The sequence below is a fragment of the Crocodylus porosus genome, unplaced genomic scaffold (assembly GCF_001723895.1).
Source record: "Crocodylus porosus isolate Cpor-Errol unplaced genomic scaffold, CroPor_comp1, whole genome shotgun sequence".
Lineage (NCBI taxonomy): Eukaryota > Metazoa > Chordata > Crocodylia > Crocodylidae > Crocodylus > Crocodylus porosus.
In genome coordinates, this window is record NW_017728943.1 from 35,566,875 (window position 1) to 35,589,667 (window position 22,793).

Consider the following 22,793-nt stretch of genomic DNA (forward strand, 5'->3'; position numbering starts at 1 on the left):
CGCCCTGCGGCGTAAACAGGGGGCGTCCCCCCTCCCCCCCCCGCGCCCGGGAATGGGGGGGGGAGCTCCGGGCCTAGTGCTGCTCTGGTGGGGGGGCCTCCCCCGGGGGGGCACTAAAGGACCCGCCTGGCTCAGTCCCGGGTGCTGCTAGATCACCTCCCCTCCCCCCCTCTTTAAAAAAAAAAAAAAATTTTTTTAATTCAAGCAGCCCTGTTGAGACCAGCGGTGCTTTCTGCTGGCCCTGGGTACGCTTGAATAAGTGGCCAATGTCTGCTCGGGGAAGGTCTGCGTTGGCTCTGATTCATGGTGAACTCTGTCATGAGTCCAGGGCGCAGGAGGAAAACGTTCCTCAGGGTTGACGGGGCGCAGATGGCAAGGAGGGGTTATCTCCCGGTGCCTGATGGTGTATCGGGTGCGGGGGACTATGTGCAAATCAGTGGGGAGGGATCATGAGGAGGGGTCCTCTCCTGGGGGGGGGGCGGTGTGGAGCTGGGGTAGGGCCTGGAAGTACGCGTGGGAATGAAAGGTCTCCAGGTTGCGCCTTTTGTTGCTTCTTCAGCCAGGTTTTGCTGGTACGACTATGGCACTTCCGTCTGGACTGATATGTATTTTCCCTCTTCCTTTGCAATGTCTCTGGACTGCTTTAAACCCTAATGTAATCACCGTTATCAACATAAAATTCTGTTGTGGGGATGAGCTGTACAAAGAAAAGCGTGGCGTTTTCTTTTTTTTTTTTAACAAGCTGTGTCTGTGCTAGGGGGCCTTGTGGCTTAGCTGTACCAGCAAATATTTTCTGGGCCAGACCTTTCCTCAAAGACCTTTTCAATCGGGAAACTGGACAAAACTCGAGTCAGATTTGAGAAACCGAAAGCAGCATGATGAAGTCTCCAGCTGACATGACAAGAATTGCTATGAGGGCTAGTTTAGATGGTTGCACTGCAAGAGCCCAGGTTTAACATAAGAATAAAAATTTAGAGGTTACATAACAGCCTGATGACTTCTTCAGAGTTTTAAGTAACATTTCTCTTGTGTTCTTGCAGGACCAGAGTGCTGGCAGTTATAGTGGACAAGCTAAGGTGAATGTATTGTAGTGCCCATGATAGGTAGCTTTAATCTACGAGTTGAGATGTAATCTGAATGTAAGCACTGAGTAAATGAAAAAATATCATAGTTCTGAGGTAAACTAAACTTGTTAGTACAGTTGTTATTTAAATATATATATACTGTATATCTTTTTACTAACAAGCATTACTAAGGCAGATTGTACTAAGATAGACTGGTGAATTATAAAATGTTTGGGGTAGTGCAGTGCTTGGGTTGATTTTGACAGCAGACAATTGTTTATGGGGGGGAAAGCCTTTTATTGAGAGAGAGAGAGCTTCTGTAAAACTATTTACAATATATCTATATAATTATCACTATTGGGTTTAGGACAAAGTCACTTTGATAAGTGCTTGACCACATGTGTGTCCGTTTTCTTTGGCTAATTATTGAGCCAAATATTAGCAAACCCCACCCCCCCAAGTTATAAGGCTTAAGCAGATATATTGCAAACAGTGTTACATAATAAATGCATCTTTTTAGCATATTAGACTTCTGCAGGGTCCCTGCAATTTTGTTATTACTTTTAACATTTGCTTTCTGTATATGGGGACTTTGAAGCAGAAGTCAACTACAAAGTCGCATCTTGCTTTCGTCTGGTAGTTCTACCCCTACCATCATCTGGCACTTCCATAGAGACTCTAGCTATAGCAGAGAATTGAACATGGAGGGGTCTGGAGTTCATATGATGTAAAATGGAATGTTTGAATTATTAATGAGCAAAAAAAATTCTCAAGACTCTTTTTTTTTTTTTTTATTGTGGGTATTTGAACCTTACAGTAAAGGACTTTTTATTTTGGAAATTACCTTATAAAGTACATAGTCTCAAAAGTTAGACACCATTGTGAAAGTCAAATGGAAAAGTAAGTAAAATGAGAGTTATATTCTCTTTTTTTTTTTTTTAATGAAAGCTAAGTGAAGATGTGAAAAATGAGGTTTAAAAAAAATTTTTTTTATTAAACTTTAAAGTGTGTGTCCTGACAAGATTGGAAGATTGACTTTGAGTCATAGTAAATTGGTAATATTGCAGGAGCCAAGGAAGTGAAAGTTGAGTAGTGCGTGGAAAGGATTTTTAGTGGGAGTGTATGAAACATTGTGTTGCCTTTGAACACTTCTAATTTCAACAGCTCTTGGAAGGGAATGTAATTCAATATACTTCTTCAGTTAAGGTGTTATAATGGGGATCTCTGAGGCCTTCCAGAGGTTCTCTAGCAAAACTAAGAAAGGAAGTATTTGGCCCTCCTATTTATTCAAGATTTTAAAAAGCACCCCCCAAAATAACTTTGCTCTTAATTCTTTTTTTCCCCTCATGTTTTTTCTATACCTTTTCTGTACCTTCCTTTACAAAGTGTATGTGAAGGAAGACACTATCCTGTTTTAAAAAATCTTCCTGGTCACCTTTAATTGATGTAGCCCATTTTTTCCACGAGCTCAAATACTACATTAATGGGGATTGGCCAGGAAACAGAATTTTTTAAAATTTGGTGTCTCTTGCAACCAGTGAGAGAATCTTATTTTATTTTATTGCCTTTAATTCATTGCATGGTGCAAAAGAGTTTTTTAAAATTGTTTCAGGATAGGATATAAGGGTTTAATGTAAATCATAGTCAAAATTTTGATAAATCTGTTAAAGTGCTTACAGGTTTCGTTTTCATTTACCTGTGGGTTAAAAATAATTTAAAACATTTTAAATGCTGATTGAAGTTTATTAATTGTATGGTTCAGATTTGGGGTGTCATGTGTCCTTAATTCTCCTGATTCCTTCTATCTTTTTGGCCCTACTTTTCACAGTCTCATTTTTGTGACTGATGCAGGAGAATTGACATCATTGCTTTATCTGATCACATGGTTCTGTGGTGTTAAGCAGTTCGATTAGTGGCATACTTCCCATGTCTTCCATTCTTCCTCCTTTTGGCTTTTATGCATTTCTCTTTTTCCCATACCTGTTTGTTTCTATGCCTTGGCTTTCGGCACAGAAAGACCTGGAAGCGGAGGTGGGTGATTGTGCTTGTGCTTCCTACACACTTTCCCAGAATTATCAGCAAAAGCATGGAAAGTGCTACTGTAAGACAACACAATTGCAACCAAACCTCCTTCTGGAGGAGGAAAAATTAAAATGAAGGGTATGGAGTACTGGAAGGCACAGAGCTGTATGCAGACTAAAAGGAGAAAGTGAAATAGAAGTTCTTCCTGCACATTGTGTATGTAAAAATCTCCTTGGAAAATTTAAAGCAAAATTTGATAATGGAATAAGCACATGGTTAAGTGTAGACGTGTTAATCAACGTGAAAGGATGAAAATAAATATTTTCAGTAGATGTCACCAAAAGGTGTGAACTGTAAATCTGAGTTTGAGAGATTTTTGTATACCAGACGTAGTTATTAGGCACTTGAAAACTGCATTCTCTCTTTTCTAAGCATCATGCAGTCTAATTTCACTCCACTCCACTAAAAATGATGAGAATTTGGAGGTAGAAAAGCCATGTGATTGGTCCAAGACCAAAAGATTGAACCAACTTTATTTGTCATATGCTAGCAGTGATCCAGGACTTGACGTGTATGTCTGAAAATAAATCAAGGCTAAATCCAAAAAAAAAAAAAAAAAAAAAAAAGAACATGGAGGTGTCATGACTAGGGCTAAAAATGTGACTTGTATCAAAGAGAGGTTGCTGTCCACACTCCAATAGCATTAGAAGCTACTGCAGGCTGTGGGAGTTTAAGGTTAAAGTCATATGATTGCTACCATTTTGCTTTTTTCAAAAAGGGTGATTGCTTTCTTTAGTGGCGAACTAGAAAAAGCTATTTTAAAAAATCATGCCTTAGTTGTCACTTGCCTTGAGAAATCATAAATCTGTCAGTGTGACAGATCTGCTAGATGGAATGGTACTAGATGAAAGCCAGAATTAGTTCTGGTATCTTTTAACCAGCTATAGCTAGACTTACATCAGGGGACCAAAACAAATAAGCTGGGAATAGTGACTCTTTGCTGCTATGGCCTTGGATCAGTAGTTGGAGAACTTTAAATCCCTTCTGTCAAACTCACAATACGTCATAGAGAATTGCACCATACGTCATAGAGAATTCATGGATATTTTGATCACAACAGGAAAATATGCACGATGCCATTAGAAACATGGACTATCGGGACAAATTTTACTGTAGTAAAATGAATAAAGCTGAAATTCAAACATTGTCTCTCTGTTCTTACAAAGGTTTGTAAGCCAGTATAATTTCATATCATGACTGGCTGACTTTATTCTGTACAGTGATGTGAAAATAACATTTTTTGGGATTTTACCTCTTTTAATAAATGAGAAAAGCCTATGTTTTATGTGAATGGGCTGTTTGGGTGTCATTTATAAACAAACGGGCCTAAAGTGGGCTCACAGGAATGAAACAAACTATCAAAGTAAAAAAAAAAAAAATCAACCTAGACCTCTGTGTTAATGAATTAAAAATTGTTAGCTACTTATTGTCACGAGGAGGACTGGAAAAGGAATAAACCAAAAAACGCAAAACTTCATGTGTAGGACCGTGTGCATACAACTTAAAGAGATATTAAATTTTTCATCTTTCTTGCACTTTATCTTTTCATAGCCCTATAAATTATGTGATTGCTTCATAGGCTGGCCTTCCCCGCCCCCCCCCTTTATTTTTTTTGCCCAGTTAATCCCACAGCAGTTTCTTTTATCAGTTTGTTTCCTACATGAGGATTTTTTTCAAATGGTTACTCTGTTCCTAACTAAACTGGAAATGTTGGGACGCTGTGTATAAACGTTTGAGTTCTCTCACTTCAGTTCCATTTTGAGTTGGTTAGAACTTTTTAAAATTTTCACCTTTCCTGACTTAATTTTTTCTGTTCTTGGTGCTTGTATCAAGTCTTCAAGAGGAGGGTCTTAATTAAATGGTCTGGATGTTGAAAATAGCCACTTTTGGTGCTTGTATTGCTATTTCTGATCTTTGTCAAAGCATTAATCTTTTTTTTTTTTATATATACCCAGTTATAATCCATTTAAAATTTCTTGCTACATATACACAGTACCTTTTGTTTTTCGCATTGTAAGCATTTTGTTGCACGTTAAGATTATGCAGCTAAGAAAGATGCTGCAGTGTGAAACTAGCTGTGGTAACTTTTTTTTCATAGTGAAGACTTGTATCTAGGGATAGCCAATTAAAAGGATGATGTCTGCGGGGAGGGTGGGAAGATTACTGATGAGTTTTAAGGTGCCTGAGGAGTCTAAGCTGTGCTCTGCAAGTTTTTCCACAGATGAGTGGTGTTTTTGGGGGGGGAGCATAACTGTTAACCAGGTTGTTGTGCGCTTTCCTTTCTCCTCAGCCATTTCTTGGCTTCCTGAGCAAAAGGGTTCTCTTCCAAGTGAGCTGTAGCTTGATGCATGGTGCAGTGCCATTGAGACCTATTACCAGCCAGCACTTACCAATTTGTAGGGTTGATACCAACCTTCTTAAGGTATGCTTTCAGGGTGTCCTTGGAGCGCTTCCTCTGTCCTCTGCGGGGCCTCTTACCATGACTAAGTTCAGACAACGTGACTTGCTTTGGGAGACAAGTGTCAGCCATCCACACACAGTGGCCACTCCAGCGGAGTTAATGTTTCACGATCTTTGCCTCAATGCTGGTTATGTTAGCTGCAGAAAGGATGCAGGCATTTGTGCAGTGTTCTTCCCATCTAATGTGAAGGATCTTCCTGAGGCAACACTGATGGTACCATTCCAGGTGCTTACGATGGCTTTGTATGTCTCTCACCCATAGAAGAGCATGGGGCTAACCACTTCATTATATTCTAGGATCTTAGTTTCCATATGCAGATCTTGGTAAGTCAGCAAAGACATGGGGAAGCCTCTTTCCAGAGGATTCACTGGCACAGCATATTCTGTGTTTGATTTCTGCATCAGGGTTGACTGACTGGGAGAGGTGACCACCAATGTATGGGAAATGCTCAATATTTTCCAGAGGTTTTCCACCAATGGTAACTTGTGGGGGGAGGGGAGGGGCCAGCTTGTGCTGGGGCAGGCTGATGGAGCACTTTGGTCTCCCCAGTGTTGAGAGAGAGTCCCGGGCTGTGATAGACACCTGAGAAAAGGTCAAGGCTGGACTGCCGATCAGTCTCAGCATGTGCAAGGATAACACAGTTGTTGGTGTACTGAAGGTCAGTGATGCTGGTCTTCGTAACTTCTGTTTTGCTGTGAAAGCACCGCAGGTTGAAAAGCTGACAGTCCACTTGATACTCAACCCCAGTTCTGGTAGGAAGGCAGTCATGGATGAGAATTGGAGCACGATAGATGGAAAAAGAGTTGGGGCTGATGATGCAACCCTGCTTGACACTAGCAGGGATGATAAATGGGTCTGACTTTGATCCATTGCAAAGGATTGTGGCGGTTGTCTTGTCATGGAGTAGCTTGAGGATGCTTATGAACTTCAGTGAACAACCAGAACTAGCCAGCACCTTCCATAAGGTGTCACAATTGATGGAGTCAGAGGCCTTAGTTAAGTCACTGAATGCCATAAACAGCTTCTAGTGTTGCTCTCTACACTTCTGGATCTGTTGTGCAACAAAAATCATGTTGGTGATAACCCAAAATGGTCTAAAGCCACACTGGGGTTCTGTGGCTAGAGAGACGATAAAGAAGGTACAGAGTGGGTTAGGAGGATTATGTCTAGTTATTGGTAAATTAGATAATGACTTGCTGCTGCTCTTGAGACTGTGTACTCTGAACAGAGGAAAGACCAGCTGCAGTTATCCCTCAGGTATATTAAATCCCAGAAACCTCTTGAATGCCTTGGGTAGTAATGGGTCAGTGTTGCTCACAAACTGCCGATTATTCTTGACTCCCAGGTTGTAAATAGGCTGTGTTAGTTTGTATGCTTAAATCAGAGAGCTGTGAAGTTATATGGATGATAGCTATTTTAAGGGAAATGAGAAACTAAAACTCCAAGTGAAGAGGTGGTGTGACCACTTAAACATAGTCACACCACCTCTTCACTTGGAGTTTTAGTCTTGTATACACACACGCATGCACAACTTCTGCTGGAGATTTTTGGCAGAGTATGAAAAATACAAAGTTGGAAGGTCTGTTAGTGAGATCCAGAGGCAAGTGTCGCAATGAAAACCCAGCACTTGGGAAAGGGGAAATTACTGCCAGATTATATAGTCTGCCCTTTGTCCTGAGAGTGTTCTGAGATTAGTGTTCTTATCTGTCCATGCTGGATAGGTGGAAGTTTTTGTTATTTTTTCACTTCTGGTAGAATTTGATTGGGGTAGGCCTTTACTACCACAACTATTCTCTCTCCCCCCACCCCGTGTGAATATCTCCACTGTGAACCACTGATTGAGTTATTTCATGACTCTTCTGAATGCCTGTAATAGCATGAGAGACAGAGTTCCTGACAGTTATGCTGGTGAATGAAGTATCTGCATAGCAGGTCTGAAACCCAAGTATAAATTACCCATGACAGATTTTTGTGGGGGATATCTTTTATTGAACCAACTATATAGCTGGGAGGGGCATAGGCAAGCCTTCTGGTACCATTATACTCCTACCTGTGGATTTTTTGCTCGGCAAAGGTAGGAACAGCAGTAAAGTTGGTGAACTTATCCATATGCTTAGAGCAGGCATCATGTCATATTTGGAAGGCTAGCTTTGCAACCTAGGAAGATGTAACTTAATGCAAGTTCTCATTTAAAACTAAAAATTATTAAAAAATTATCAGCAGTTAAGGTTTTTATACTTGTCAAGAAAACTTCACACTTGGGTGGGTGTGTGGGTGTTAGCCTTATTGTGTTGTGTAGATCACTAGTATTGCTATTCTGTGTGCAATTAGTCCTTTTGGTGCAGGTTAATTTAGTGTTGTGGCACTAAATTACTTATCTTGGTATCTCAATTCTAATGGGCAAGTTCTTCTGATAAAACTAAAAAAAAACCCACCTAGATGGTTTGAAAGTTAAAGCTAGGTTTTGTTTGGATCTGGTAATGCAGTGGTGGCCACCCTTCCAGGCCTGTGGGCCAGATGAGTGGTGCTGGCCTGGTCTGTAGGTCTGATCTGGCATGGGTTTGGGGTGTGGGCATAATTCCATGCCAGCATGCAGGGTTGGACTGTGACTGGATCTGGCTCAGAGGCATATCATCAGGCCTGTGGGACTTGCCATAGATCTGGAAATTTGGCAGCTGGAAGCCCTATGGGCTAGAGCAGTGGTTCTCTACCTTCTTTTATACCAGGACCCATTTGTAAACATTAGTAGCCAGTCTGAACCCAGCGCCCCTCACTGCTGACCCAGTATCCAGCCTCCCTGTGTGTGGGGCAGGGGTGGGTGTAGGTGGGGGGGGGGGCAAGCAGCCTCTCAGGCTGGAGCTTTGCCAGTCTGCAAAGGAAAAGCCACATTTTCCTGCCTTTTTCTTCTTTAAAGGAAAATCCATTTTTAAGGTCTGTTTGCGACCCTTTCACATATTCTTGCGACTTACTTTTGGGTCATATCCCATGGGTTGAGAAACACTGGGCTAGATGGCACGGCTCTGTGGTTGGATTTGACCCGTGGGTTGGAGGTTGTGCTAATGAATTAAAAAAACTTAAAGTCCATTCATTACAAAGAACAAGCGTATAAACTATTAAAGAGCTTCAGTCTGCATGTGAATAAAAGGAAAATGCACAAAGATGGGTACTAGTACTTTATACAGAAATGTTTTTTAATAGTTAAGTAACAACTCCTGCTTGCAAGCAGCAATTTCGACCAGGTTGGACCAGTGGAAACCTGATGGTACCCTACTTATGACTGGGCATTAGGCCTTGAGGGTTTCAGGTTGTACAGATGAGAGAGTGGGGGAAAAAATGGGGAGATGTTTCTCTCTGTTAAGGAATCGTATACATCCTCTGTAATTGAGATGGGATCAGGGAAGAACCAAACTGAGATACTATTGGGTCAGTACACAAGGGAGCCGGTGGGGGGAAGAGACTTGGTAGTCAGGGGTGTACTATCAACCGCCACGCTCGGAAGATGAACTAGAGCTGGAATTCTCCAGACAAGTCTCAGAGGCCATACGGTCGAGATATTTGGCTGTCATGAGTGACCTAAACTACCCTGACATCTGGGAGGAGCAGTCAGCCAAATCTAACCACTCACGTAGGTTCTTAACTTGCATACAGGACCTCTACCTAATGCAGGAGGTGTACGATCCCACTAGGGGAAATGCCTTGCTGGGCTTTGTTTTTAGCTACAGGGGATAACCTGGTGGGGGATCTGCAGGTACACGGTAACCTAGGGGATAGTGACCATTGATCAACTGAATCCACTAGCTGGCAAAGAGTGGGTAAATTAACCAGCAGGGCTGAAGTGCTAGACTTCAGAAAGACTAACTTCAGTGTGCTGAGGAGATTAGTTAGTGAAGCGTTAAAGCTCAAGAGCATTGGTGAAATGAGAGTTCAGGAAGGGTGGTTGTTCCTCAAGGGAGTGATCCTATGGGCACAGGAGGAGGCAATCTCATTGTGCATAAAGGGGGGCAAAGGGGCCAAGAAGCCCTCTTGGCTGAACAGGGAAGTCCAGGGAAGCCTAAGGGCAAAATAAGAGGTATACAGGGTGTGGAACCAGTGGGGGATACCTACCAAGGAGGAGTATATCTCCCTGACTGCACTTGCAGGTAATCAGTTAGGAAGGCCAAAGCAGGATTAGAACTTAGGCTGGTGACAAATTAAGAACAACAAAAAGTCCTTCTTGGGTATATAGGGAGCAAAAGGAAGGTGCAGGGTAGCATAGGACCCCTACAGGGCAAACTAGGGCATTTAGTGTACAAAGCTGAGCTCTTCAATGTGTTCTTTGCATGTGTATTCCTATACACAAACCAAGACAAATCTCCCAGTTGGATCATAGACAGACACAGGAGGGACACCAGCCCACCAACTGTTAGCGCAGACTTAGTTAAGGGGCACTTGGAGGGACTGGATGTGTTCAGCGGGTCCAAATGAACTTCATCCAAGGGTGCTGAAGGAATTGGCCGGTGTCATAGCAGAACCAGTAGCACGGCTGTTTGAATACTCCATGGTGCTTCAGTCAGGTCCCAGAGGTCTGGGAAAGGGCCAATGTGGTCCCTATTTTCAAGAAGGGGAAGAGGGAGAAACTGGGAAACCGCAGGCCTGTTAGTCTCGCCTCTATCCTTGAGAGAACTCTGGAAAAAATCATTAAGGATCACATTTGTGGTAGCCCAGCAGGGGCAATATGCTGAAAGGAAATCATCATGGATTCATTGTACCTAGATCTTGTCTGACTAACCTTGTTTCTTTTTATAACCAGGTCACAAAATGCTTAGATGCAGGAGTCAAGGTAGATGTCATCTACCTAGACTTTAAAAAGGCCTTTGATATGGTATCTAATTCTGTTCTCATAAATAAAATGACAGGCTCTGATGTAGATGATTACGCGGTCAGGTGGGTGGCATATTGGCCTGGGGGTCTCGCCCAGAGAGTGGTGGTGGACGGGTTGATATTCACCTGGAAAGATGTGGGCAGTAGAGTCCTGCAAGGTCCGGTCCTCGGACTGGTGCTATTCACTGTCTTCATTAGTGACTTAGACAAGGGTGTGGAGAGCACCCTGTCCAGGTTTGCAGATAATACCGAATTATGGGGCAAAGTTAACATGCCAGAGGGTAGGGAACAGATCCAGGAGGATCTGAACAGGTTGGAAAAATGGGCAGATGAAATAGGATGCAGTTCAACAAAGATGAGTGCAGAGCGCTGCACCTGGGCAAGAAAGAACCACCAACACACAAGCTGAAGATGACCTTCTCAGGAGCACAGCAGCAAAAAGGGATCTTGGAGTCATAGTTGACTCCAAAATGAATGTGAGTCAGTGTGACAAAGTGATCAACAAGGTTTAACCACACTTTATTGTGCATTAGTGGGTGCATGACGGACAGGTCCAGGGAGGTGATGCTTCCCCTCTGTGGCATTGGTCAAGCCGCAGCTGGAGTACTGTGTTCAGTTTTGGGCACCGCAGTTCAAGAGGGATGTGGAGAATCTTGAGAGGGTTCAGAGGAGGCCACTTATATATGGTCAGAGGCCTGCAGGCAAGACTCTGAGGAGAGACTGTGGGACCTGGATCTTTTTCAACCTAAGAGGTGATCTTGTGGTTGCCTATAAATTCATCAGGGGAGAGCAGTAGGGAATAGGAGATGCTCTATTTACCAGGGCACCCCCTGGAGTAACAATGGCCACAAATGGATGGAGAGCAGATTTAGTTTGGACATTAGAAAACTTCACAGTAAGGGTTGTCAGAATCTGGAATGGGCTCCCAAGGGAGGTGGTGCTCTCCCCTACCTTGGTGGTCTGCAAAAGGAGACTGAACAAGCACCTAGCTGGGGTTGTCTGGCTTCAGCTCCCCGACCCTGCTCCCTGCAAGAGGCAGAACAGCGGCAGCATGGGGCATTAGGTGATAGCACTTGATCCTAGCCCCCATCATTCTTGATGGGCAGTTGGCTAGTACTTACAGAATTCTCTAATATATCCCAAGCAAATGGCTGTCAGAATGTTACCTATCTGCTACTTTGTCTTGCAATATAGGTGTTAAGTGAGGGTGTTCTCAGATGCTTAAATGTATTACACTACACTTAAAGTCAGCCCCATACAACATTGAGTTTGACTGTGTAGAGAGTACTGGAAACCAGGTGTCCGATGGAAAGAAAATAATTGAGCAGGTTAATAGGCTACCTTAGGCTTATGGAATTCTTTGGTCTAAAAGTTCACAGTCTATAATAGAGCTGAAGATCTGGAGCCCAAAGGAGATGGTTAGAGTTGCTTCATTTTCAAACAAAAAATCATACAGTATGGCCAATTCCCTTTAGTAATATGCAAATATCAGCGCTGATAGGGAAGTACAAAACAGAAAATAAACATAGTTCAGATAGAGGTATATGTGGGGAGGGTTAACATGAAAAATTATGCAAGTGAGGTGGAAGAACTGGTATTGGATGAGATGAGGATAATGGAAGATTCAAAAGAAGTTGGATGGGGCCCTTTTAAAATATTTTGTTAATGGTACATCTTTAGTAAAATGCAACTTTCTTTTCAAATTACTTATCCACATTTTCCTAGATTGGCACCATGCTGGCAAAGTGTGAAGTGTTCTTTTGACTTGCATATTGCATACGCAGAAGTCTTTAGCATCTAGTATATTGAGGAAAGCAAACAATAAGTGCAAAAATTCAACTGAAGAAAGGATAATGAAGGGAAATAAGTAAACCAGTACAGCCTACATTCTGATCCTGTAGTTAAATCTATTTAGGCAGATCCTTATGCCCATGCAGGGTCTCATTGTCTATAAACTCTTCAGGGAGGTTTTTTACTACTGCCTGTTTATGCAAAGTCTCACATAATGGGCCCAAGATTGGCCTTCGTTGCGTCGGAGTGGGAATTCTTTACTCGGCTCAAAGGACCCTGGCCCATATTAATCATGGGAGTTTGGACCTTCTGTTATATACTATGTAAGTATCTCAGGTGGCTGTCTTGTACTCATTGCCAAAATTTATCTTGCATTTCTGAGATCTTGGATTCCTTTCACTAAGCTCTATGGATCCACCTACAAAGGCAGGGAGAGACAGATTCCATAAATTGGGGGTAAACTGGAAAAAGTTTTGCAGGCATTTTTAAGATGTACCTGTTGTTGTTGTTTCAATATACACAACTGAAACTGGGCTTTGGTGTGACTAAGTCAATTCTTTTATATTGGGGGTTGCCACTAACTTGGCTCTTGGCTGTGACATCCTTCAGCAGCCCTTAAGTTTAACTTTTGGCATACCAGCTAAAAAGGTTGGCCACAGCAGTTTTAGATTATTATTCTTTAGTACTGGATGGATAAAGTGTCTTTATTTGGTTTTCAGTGTTGAGTATATAGGTTTTTGTGCTCAAAGGCAAGCAAATTACAGAACGTTTGTTGGATTTTTAAAAACTTTTTGAGGCAAGAACTATTTTTGTGTTAAATGTTGCCTAACAAAGTGAGATTCTTGTTTCCATTGAAAATTGTGGATCCTCCTGCAGTACAAATACAAACAAAATATTAGTTCTGATAATACAGATTATATGAAAAATTGTTTTAAATCTGAATTGCATATATCTCTTGGTAGGAAAGTTTCATATGTAAGCAGTCACTTTGTATTTTAATTTCTAAGAATTCTTAATTCTGAGGATCTCATTGTCCTTTTTAAAAAAAAAAATCAAATGTTTTGCCAGTTCCGTAGCAGATTGTAAAACTCTTGTTTGTGATAGTGTTGGAGTGATGTAGCTGTGATGGACTAGGAACTATGTGAGAGGCAGTGATTTTTGTGGGTGATGTTTTCTTTTGGACAAACCCCATGCTTTTGAATGCAGGCATTTTTTAGTTCTTGTTTTAAAATTTTAATTTTCAAACATTGTGCTCCACATATACCACATCATGTATTGTTAAGGCCTGCTTTCAGAGCTTATGACTCATCTTCATCCTTTACAGAATTAATTCTTCATGCATCTTTAAGTGGTATAACCTAATCCACAGCTTGTCAGAATGACTGGGTTGAAATGGCTGACAGCTGCACTTCTGATGAAGTTATTCTCTCTGCAGAAAGGAACTAAGTATCAAGATCAGTGTTTGCTATTACTCATAGAGAACTTTAGTTATAAATAAATGCTGTTAGAAAACAAATTCATGCTCTCCTGTACACACTGTTTCACTGTCCCTGTCAGTCTTTCACCTTCAGCATAACGCTTTTTTTCCCCCCCTTTCTGATGTGCTAATTTATAACTTGATTTTGTTTATTTCTGGGATCCCCTGACATGTACTTTGTTTCTCTGTACATAAAACCTCATCCCTGCTCTGAAAGACCCCTTCTGTCCACATCCATGTCATAATTAAAAAATTCCTTTTTGTGTTCTATACACCCTTTTTTCTGTTTGTTGCAGCAACAAGACTAAGAGCTACTTTTCTTCAGAGCTAAGCATCCATCTTTTTTCTTTGACTAATGCTAGTAAGAAATAATTTCATTAAGTAGGGAGTCACTGTTACTAGCTCTTAACTACTTTCCATTATCTTTACAGTACTTGTTTTCATACTTTCCATTTAAAGTTTCCATTATTTTAACTACTGTGTTTAGTTGTATGAGCTTCTGGATCAATTGTATTTTGAATCCTGAAGAACGGACTGTATGAACTGGCAAGACTTGGCTCATACCCTGAGGAGGGGAAAACAATCATGTTTGTTTTAATTATTGCCAAGCAGTTGTATGTAATAAGACTGCATCAACTTTGCCTCTCTCCTCTCAGTAGTTTTACTTAAGGCCTTTGAGAGTCATTGAAAATATCTATTCAGCCATTCCCAAAGGTGCAATCCTTGTAATGTAAAAGAACAAACATTTGTGTACTATACTTCTTAATATGTTACCAGGCTCTTATTTAACACATTTCAACATGTAGCCCAAGTTGTTATCAATTAGAAGGAAAAGAGAGAATGATATATATTTTTGAGTACTTGTAAAATTTACCAGAGCATAAAGTGCAGATTTTATCAGGCCCATTTAGCATTATTCTAATCTGTTTTGTATTTTCTATCCTTTTTTAGTTTTGATTTTTCCACCCCCTCTTTCTTTTCCTACAGTATATTGTATAAGTCTTTAAGTGGATTTTTTTTTTTCTGTCCACACCACCCCTAAGGAAACTCCTATGCTATATTTTCTTCTCTGGGTCATACCCCCAACCGAAATCTCTTCCATGTTGCTCTTTAAATGTAATAAATGCATCTCCCTCACTCTGCCTGCACCAGTCACTGCACTCTCACTAATGGCTTGCTTGTTTTCATACCTGCCTGTATCTAGTCAGTATCTGAGTTTGGAGCCTTTCCCTTATTTTTTTCTGGCTGCAATAAGGGAGAATGTTGTTCTTTCACTATCCAAAGTCTCCTGGTTGTCATGAGAACAAGTGGAAGGTATTTTTTTTTTTTCCCTCTTCTCAGCCTTTGCTTCTGGGTGATCTCCGGGGAATAGTGCTAATACACGTTTCAGATGCTTCTGCAGTCTTGTCAAGCATCATCAGAGTGAAATTAACAATTTTACTACTGCCTACGGTTTTAAATATCAGTATTGAAAACTGGCCGCCTTAGGTCAGTTTAAAACAATAGCAGAGTTGAAGAGGGCAGCAGTGCACTGGCTTGCCCTTAGCTTGTTTTTGAGGTATTTTTCTTTCATCTGAAGGGGCAAGAATTTTTTAAGTCGGAGCTTCTCTTAATTGCCCAAGCATTTGTGCTTTCCGAGTTGGGCTCTGCCTTTCCTCATCTCCTTAAAAAAATACAAAATAGGAAATCCCTTACATGAAAATACTAAATTTACCCTTTCTGTAATATAACTACTCTCAAACTAGTACTGTATCATTAAACTGTGGTTACTTTCAAAACATGCATGTTATATGTAACTTCCTTATTTTTTGAGAGAGAACCAATGCTGAGCCTTTTTTTTTTTTTTTTTAAATCAAGGCCCAGTTCAGGGGGAATAAGACTTTCAAGGCCCCAGTTGAGGGAAAATAAGATTTTCCTTGTGCAGGACGAATCATTAGTTGACCTAAATGTGGGGATTTTGTTATTTATGAAGATGTTGAGGGGAAGCAAGGTCATAGTTTCCTACTATCTAGACCAAGAAGAACATCACATTGTTTGCAGAGAATTTCTTTGAGGAGCATAATGGGAGAGTTTGTCTTGGGGTCAGTTTTGAGAACGCTGTTTAACAATTCAGGCTGGATGCTTTCTTTTGACCTTCCCTTGTCATCTTGCTGTGTTCGGCAGTCAGAGACACATTTGCACTTGTGCTGCATCCTTGTTCTTATGGTTGTGCATTGGAGCAGAAATTTGGAACTGTCACTGCCGCCTTATTTGGGGGAAAAAATCCTGCCATCTATCTTGGGAAGACCTGTTCCTCCCAAACTGACAAAGATAAAGGGCAAAATTAGAAATGTTTTGAAAAAGCATCATTTTTTGATATATGAACAAACTGATTTTTCAGAATCTTTTATTTGAGAATTCATAAGCTAACTGATGACGTTTCCAATATTCAAAACTAATTTTAACAAATTAAGCACTTTTTGCTAGTTTATCAATTATGTTGAAAACTTGAGCTGCTTGTGTGCTGTTTTAAGAGTAAAATTTTCTTTTGGACCTTAACTGCATCAGAAATTTCCAGAAATATTAACTTTTTGGCCTGTTAGTGCACACATTGTAGTTCAAGTATTAAGATACAGTGGTATTCAGTTCAGCCCTTTTCAACTTCTCTAGGTTTATTTTCAATTTGAAATAATCTTAATCACTACTGTGAGTAGTCAATGAGTCCTTTTGATGTGTCATCTTTTCGCGTTTTCCCTTGATTTTTAAGATTCCACATGAGCAGAAAATAGTGCTTTTTATTCGATTGAAAAACCTTCTCTGTAGAGGATTTGTTCTAACCATAAAATAGCAATACTTACTTTCTCAATCTGGAAACTGATATAACCATAACTTTCACAGAAGCAAGAGTTAAACCTTTGGAAACTTGGTGAAATTACTTTTGTAGTTCAGAGCCATCTGGGCAGTAAAACTGACACTAGCCTAGTTTTGTGATATTGCTATCTTGTGGGAAAAATATAAACAGCAGTAGAGATGGATACAAGTGAGATGAGTGGGAGAACATGACTGGGGGGGAAAAAAAGATTGAGGTAATAATGGAGCATCCGCAGCATCCAGGGATCTCTAGGGAGTAGAGATCTCTGTTGTAACAGTCAGGAGAAGGGCTTTAGTGTTTTTAATGCCAAAAATATATTTAAACAGTTCTAAGAAGAGGCCATGGTAAATGCCTTTGTATGAATTGTTTTTTGAGGTATTTCTTAAACTTTAAGTTATGGCCTGTTGACTTCTTTCTCCTTCCATAGTTGCTCATCCTCTTTCTGGATGAACAAGAAGATTGCTTACCCCTTTGGAACAGATATAATTACATAAATATTGACAGATGTGATTCCCTGAGGAGTTGATGGGTACAGCAAGTTAGATGAGGCACTAGAATGGCCAATACTTCCCTGGAAGGGCTTTAATATAAAGGGACGAGAGAGGCAAGAGTGACTTCTACAGTCGGAACATATCAGTGGCACAAAAGCCAGAAATAGATCCCGTGTTATAAAACTGCGTACCCTGCATTGAGTGCTCACTGCTCATTGAAATGTGCTTCACAAACATTTTTCTTTGATCGGTTAGGGCAACACCACCCAGTCCTGTCAGTGTTACATCCTTAGTGTAGGAGTGATGTTTCCAACTTGGCCCTCTAGACATTCATGTCCATGTTTAAAACTTGTTGATTTCTGCATAGTATTTCTATGATGCAGCCTCTCTACTCTATCTACATAACTAAAATCCCACCCAGGCTCACATCTCTCATGTCCTGATGGCTGTGTCTTCCTTATTTGTGATCTTAAGAAATGCAGGCATGTCTAGTTCATAATCAACCAGAATACTTGTGTAAAGATCATTTTCCTGACTTATCATCATTTTGGCTGTCACCCTTCTCTCTCCTTCATCCCACTACCTCCCCTTTCTTCAGTTGTGCTGGGTATATTGTTGTTTTTTGCTTTTAAGGCCTTTATGGCCTAACCCAGGTGTCTCATTCACCACTGAGGTGGTCACTCCTGCCTCTTACCAGTCTGTGGTACTAGTTTCCTTTGACCACTTTTATACATTTTCAAACATGCTTTTTTGGTTTGGTCTCATTTCCCTTCATCATGCTGAGGAGTTCTTCACAGGTATCTGCAGAGCCCCCATATTAACCTCCTTCAGGACTCCCTTTAAATATCACCTTTTTTATGATGCCTGCAAAAAAACTTGATAGGCTTTAGATGTATGGAAAATGCTGTGCATCATGCTAAGTGGTATTGTTTCTTGTACTTCTAATCTGTCTACATCAATTATCTTTTGTCTTATTGGCTAGGAACAGATGTTCATTTGTCTCTGGAGAAGTTGTGTTTTGTTTCTGAACAGAAATACCCCGGGATTGGTGTGTACACACATCATCCTTCTAATCGAGGTTTAATTGGTGGTTGCGTGCTCTGTTACATTTCTGCTATTGATTCAATAATACAAACCCAGAATAAGCACTTGGATGCACTTTGCAATGTGCTTGGGATAAACTGTAAGTCCTTTTTGTACTGTAAACCTTTTTAGGATTTATCCTGGAAAACAGACATGGATGTTTGGACAGTTATACTTTGCTCTAGGATAAAATAGTTTATCCTGGGACAGATCTGATTTCTGTTTGTAGCCATTCTTTGTAAGCTTATTGGTTCAGGGACTGTTAGTGTTTTGAGGTCTTCGTGACTGCACCCTTTTTAGTTTTGTTGGTCCACGCTTTTCAGGTGTTGGACCAAAGAAATAACAGTAGAAACCCAATTTTAATAATGAAATTAATTTTTTTTTTAGTTGTAGAATATAGCTAACATTTTTATTAGATTCTCTGGAATCTGAAAAAGGGGAAGCTAAGTTGATTCTTTAAGCTAGGAAATAATATTGCAGAGACTAAGCTTATCCCACAATATAAATTAAGCCTTGTCTCATCATATAGGAGCACAGGAAGTTTTCTTCCAGGCTTATGTCAAATTTCAGATGATGTTTAAAAAAGAAGATGGGTTCTAAAATGTCAAGTTCGTACATGCAGCTCATACTGGAGAAGGAGTTCTAATGCGTTCCACTGTAAGGTTCAAATTCTGTCTGAACCAAGTACCTTTGACAGCTGCATTGGATTGTTCATATTCCTTAAGTTGACAAACTGTTCAATTTTACTCTTATGTGATGTTATTCTGAGCTTTTACTTTTTGTCTCTTGGGGAAAACTCTGGATTTTATACAGCCAAAAATGTGCATACATGAATAATGTGACTTAATGATGCACTTTCTCCCTAAGATCTTTCAGTATAAGAATTAATTAGAATTTCTTATCTACAGAAGTGAAGGGAGAGGTTTACTTTTGAAACTGTAAATTTCTACTGTTATCATATAAAATCTACCACATCCTCCCATGCCTATCTGCTCTCAACAGAGGAGAGAAAAAAAATGTTATTTTCAAGTGTTTGTACATACGTGCATTTTGTGGTTGGCATGTATTTGTCCATTCCAGCGGTAGATGCCTGTTCAGCCCTTCATGTTAGGGTGGCGCATGCCTCATACTTTCAGCCAAGGGCAGGTTTTCTCCAGCCTTCTTAGCCACTGTGGTACTATTATACCTGATCCAGGTCCCCACCCACCTTTCTCACTTCTATTTCAGAGCATTCCCTCACAAAATTGTAGCATCTCATAGGTAGTAGTCTTCAAAATCTCAGATCAGTAGAGGAGATTCTACTTCAATACAGAGAAAGGACTTTTAAAATTTGCATTATTTCTACTTTTTTAAGAGAGTGGTGCTGGGACCTCCACAGTACCTTCATCAAAAAGTTTATGTTCAGGATAGGGTGATCTGTTCAGGAAATGTGACTCAGCATGTCAGACTTCACCTCTGGTTGCAGCTGATTGTAATCTGTATTGCACAAATGGGTGTCACTTGGATCTTCTGGCTTGCATTCCTCCTGGAGTCCTATCCTCTCAAGGAAGTGAATACATCTTGAAAATGTGTCTAGAGGCTGGTGTCTTTTTTTTTTTTTTCTCCTTACACTTTCATTGAAGGTGCTAGTAATGAATGCATCCCCTCTGGGCTGGGGAGTGTAGCTAGGTGAAGTGCAAACTCCAGCTCTATGGTCAAGTCACAAAATGGCTCTTCACACACATCCTAGAGCCAGGAGCTATTCTTTGTGTTACTGTACATGTTATGCTGGACAGCACAGCAATAGGGTTTCCTAGAGTAAACCAGGTGGACAGAAACTTTCACCCATTTTAGTGAGGAAGCCATGTATTTCTTGACTTTAATAGCTATGAAGTCAGTGTTCTAGTCGGAACTCAGTTCAAGATATTTTCCTATTTTCATATAGTTATGAGTTTCTGTACCATATTTTCCAAACCCTATGAGTTATCAGTATTCAGATTTTATTAAGAAATTAGAACCACAGTGGGCCAAGATGACATTAATTCTAGCATGGCCAACACAGTTTTGGTTTTTAGATCTTCCAAAACTTGTGTAGTCAACCTATCCCTAAGTACCCTTGATAGCAGGAAAGGTTCTCTTGGTTTTCTGTATGGGTCTACCATCATCTACTTTCCTCATCTAAATTGGAATATGTACTGGAACTACAGATTTCAAACCTGTTAATGAGTCATTTTAAAGTACATCCTACTGGTATTTGCCACTTGCTTTCTTTTTTTGTGAATATTGTTTTCTCTCACTTGTCAGAAGGAAATTTTCTGAAATGCCTAATAAAAGTATGTCTGTAAGGGTAACCACTTAGGCTCTGAGACCTTAACTTAGTCCTAGCAAGCATTGTGGTACTGTGCTTGGCCCCTTCCCTTCTTTCTCACTTTTTAGCTAAAACAGCCAGTAGTTTTGCTGTCCCCTCTGGAATAGGAGTAATGGTTCCACCACTTGACACGCACACAAATTTCTGCTTTATTGCGGATCAAAAACCATTCCATCCTTTATCCACAATCATAAGTTTCCTTCTGTCCTGAGGATTTTTAGGGAGGATGTAGGTACTACTGCCCTTTTGCTGTTTTTATTTTATTTTTTTTCCCTAGATCATCCTCCCCCAATATCTTGCAAATTGTTCCATTTGTATTTTTCATGCTTTCCTTGGTCTCATTCCCATAGTGGTATGGACTAGGGGGGGAAAAATTCTTACAAAAGGCAAAGCTAATTAGTTTGACTTGTTGCAGGAAATTTCCTGAAAAAACATTTTATACTAGTGTGTGTGGTCAACTATAGCATAAAATATAACACAGCTTATTTGCTCACATATTGTTTTTTGTTACACATTAGCAAATTTGAAGGTTTGAGGGTGTTTTGGGCTTAAACCATTTTAAAACAAACTAGCCGATTATTTCATTTCTATTGTTTTTGCTTTCATCTTGCATCCTTTATTCTCATACAAAGTGGTTTGGCAAGTTCAAGAATTTTAGTTGGTGCATGATAGTCTACAATGTCTGGCTTGGTTTGCCTGATTAAATTTTTAGGAGGATTTTAATATGAGCATGACTTTCCAATTGGTGATCTCTAGTCCTTTCTGTATAAAACAATTTTATAAGCATCTAGTGGAGTTCTACTTTTAATTTATTTTAAAGCAGTATTCTAGAAGTGTGCTGATATTGATGGCTGATTATTAACGAGCCATATCAGCTGATACCAATCCAATTGCTGAGGTACAGCCTGGCAGCTTGGAGAGTAGCATCTGGCTGGTAAGTGTGTTGGTGGAGAAGGTGTGTGGGGGAGGAGGGGTGCTGATTGAGGTCCCTATGGTGGGGGAGGGAGTGGGGCTGGGGCAAGGTGCAGGATGGAGCTGCATAACTCATCTGGGAGGTGTGTGTGAGGGGGTGGTGGATCCCACTGCTCTGTGAACCCCAGGGGAGCCATGGGGGATGTGTACTCCCTGGATCTGTGTGTGGGGCAAGGGTGGGCTGCTACTGCAGGCAGTGCCGGGCTTTTCCTGGCTGGTGGTTGGGCTGGGGCTGTGGTCAGGGCAGGCAGTTGCAGCGCTGTGGTGGGTTGGGGTTACCCTAAAATTTATCATATTCCCCCCTCGCAGCACTCCTGCCTTCCCTGAGCGCAGCCCTGGTCCAGCTCCCCCTCAGGGAGTTGGGTGCTGCCCTTGCCCCAGCCCACAGGTGTGTGCATAGCAATGGGATCCATGCCCCCCAGATGAGCTGCTCGTGGCTCTGTCCCACTCCTGCCCCAGTCTCACTCCTTTCCTCACCACAGGAGCTTCAATCTGCCTCCCCCCTTTCCCTCTCCCTGTCCCTTTCTACCCCCCAGCAGACTTATCAGCCAGATGCTGTTCCACAAGCGCCAGGCTGGCTGCATGTGTGCTGCAGGCTGCACACAGGTATGTGGCATTTATCAGTGACATCAGTCACATCAGCCAAAAAAAGCTGATTGCCGATGATGTCAATTTTCTGTTTGGTAATTAGCTGTAAATTAGGACTTTAATTGACACTGCTTGTCTTGTTTGTGCTGTGTTTGATTCCTTCTGGGTTTATGGCTATTTAGGGATTTGAATGGGAGCAGCTGCTTTGAGGTTCATTTGGAATTGCTTAGAAAATTTGACCAAAGCTTTCATAGGTTTATTAGAACCTTGTGGTTATGTGTAATTCAGCAGGGCCAGGTGTGTGACAGTTAGCCTGCACCATCCCTGAGTGCCACTCCTGATTCCTTTCCCTGTCTGATCTGCTGCTCTTGTTTTCTGTTCCTATTCTGTTCTCCCTGCCTGATCTCCTGCTTTATTTTCTGCTTCCTGCCCTGTCTGCTGCTGTTACCTGCTCCTTCGCTGATGGGTCATATGCCACACACACAGGTTACCTGTGCCACTTGTGGCACTCAATTAAGCCAGCCCTGCTCTAATCTGTGTAAGGTCAGCTGTTGTTCTGTCAGGTGCTGCTGTTACAAACTGAACTTAAGGGAGAGTTCTGAAGTGGCACAGGTCTCTCATACAGAACTTTGTTTTCCATTTATTTTCAATGGAGGAAACCTGTTGATTGCTCATCAATGGTGAGCTATGCTATAGGGATAAATGGAACTTGTGAATCCTTTTCAG

At 41.0% G+C, this 22,793-nt stretch overlaps 1 protein-coding gene across 1 annotated transcript in view; it reads left to right on the forward strand.

Moving 5' to 3' along the window:
* PPP3R1 (protein phosphatase 3 regulatory subunit B, alpha) overlaps positions 1–22,793 on the forward strand; it is a 64,689-nt gene that overhangs the window by 510 nt on the left and 41,386 nt on the right. The window lies entirely within an intron of this gene.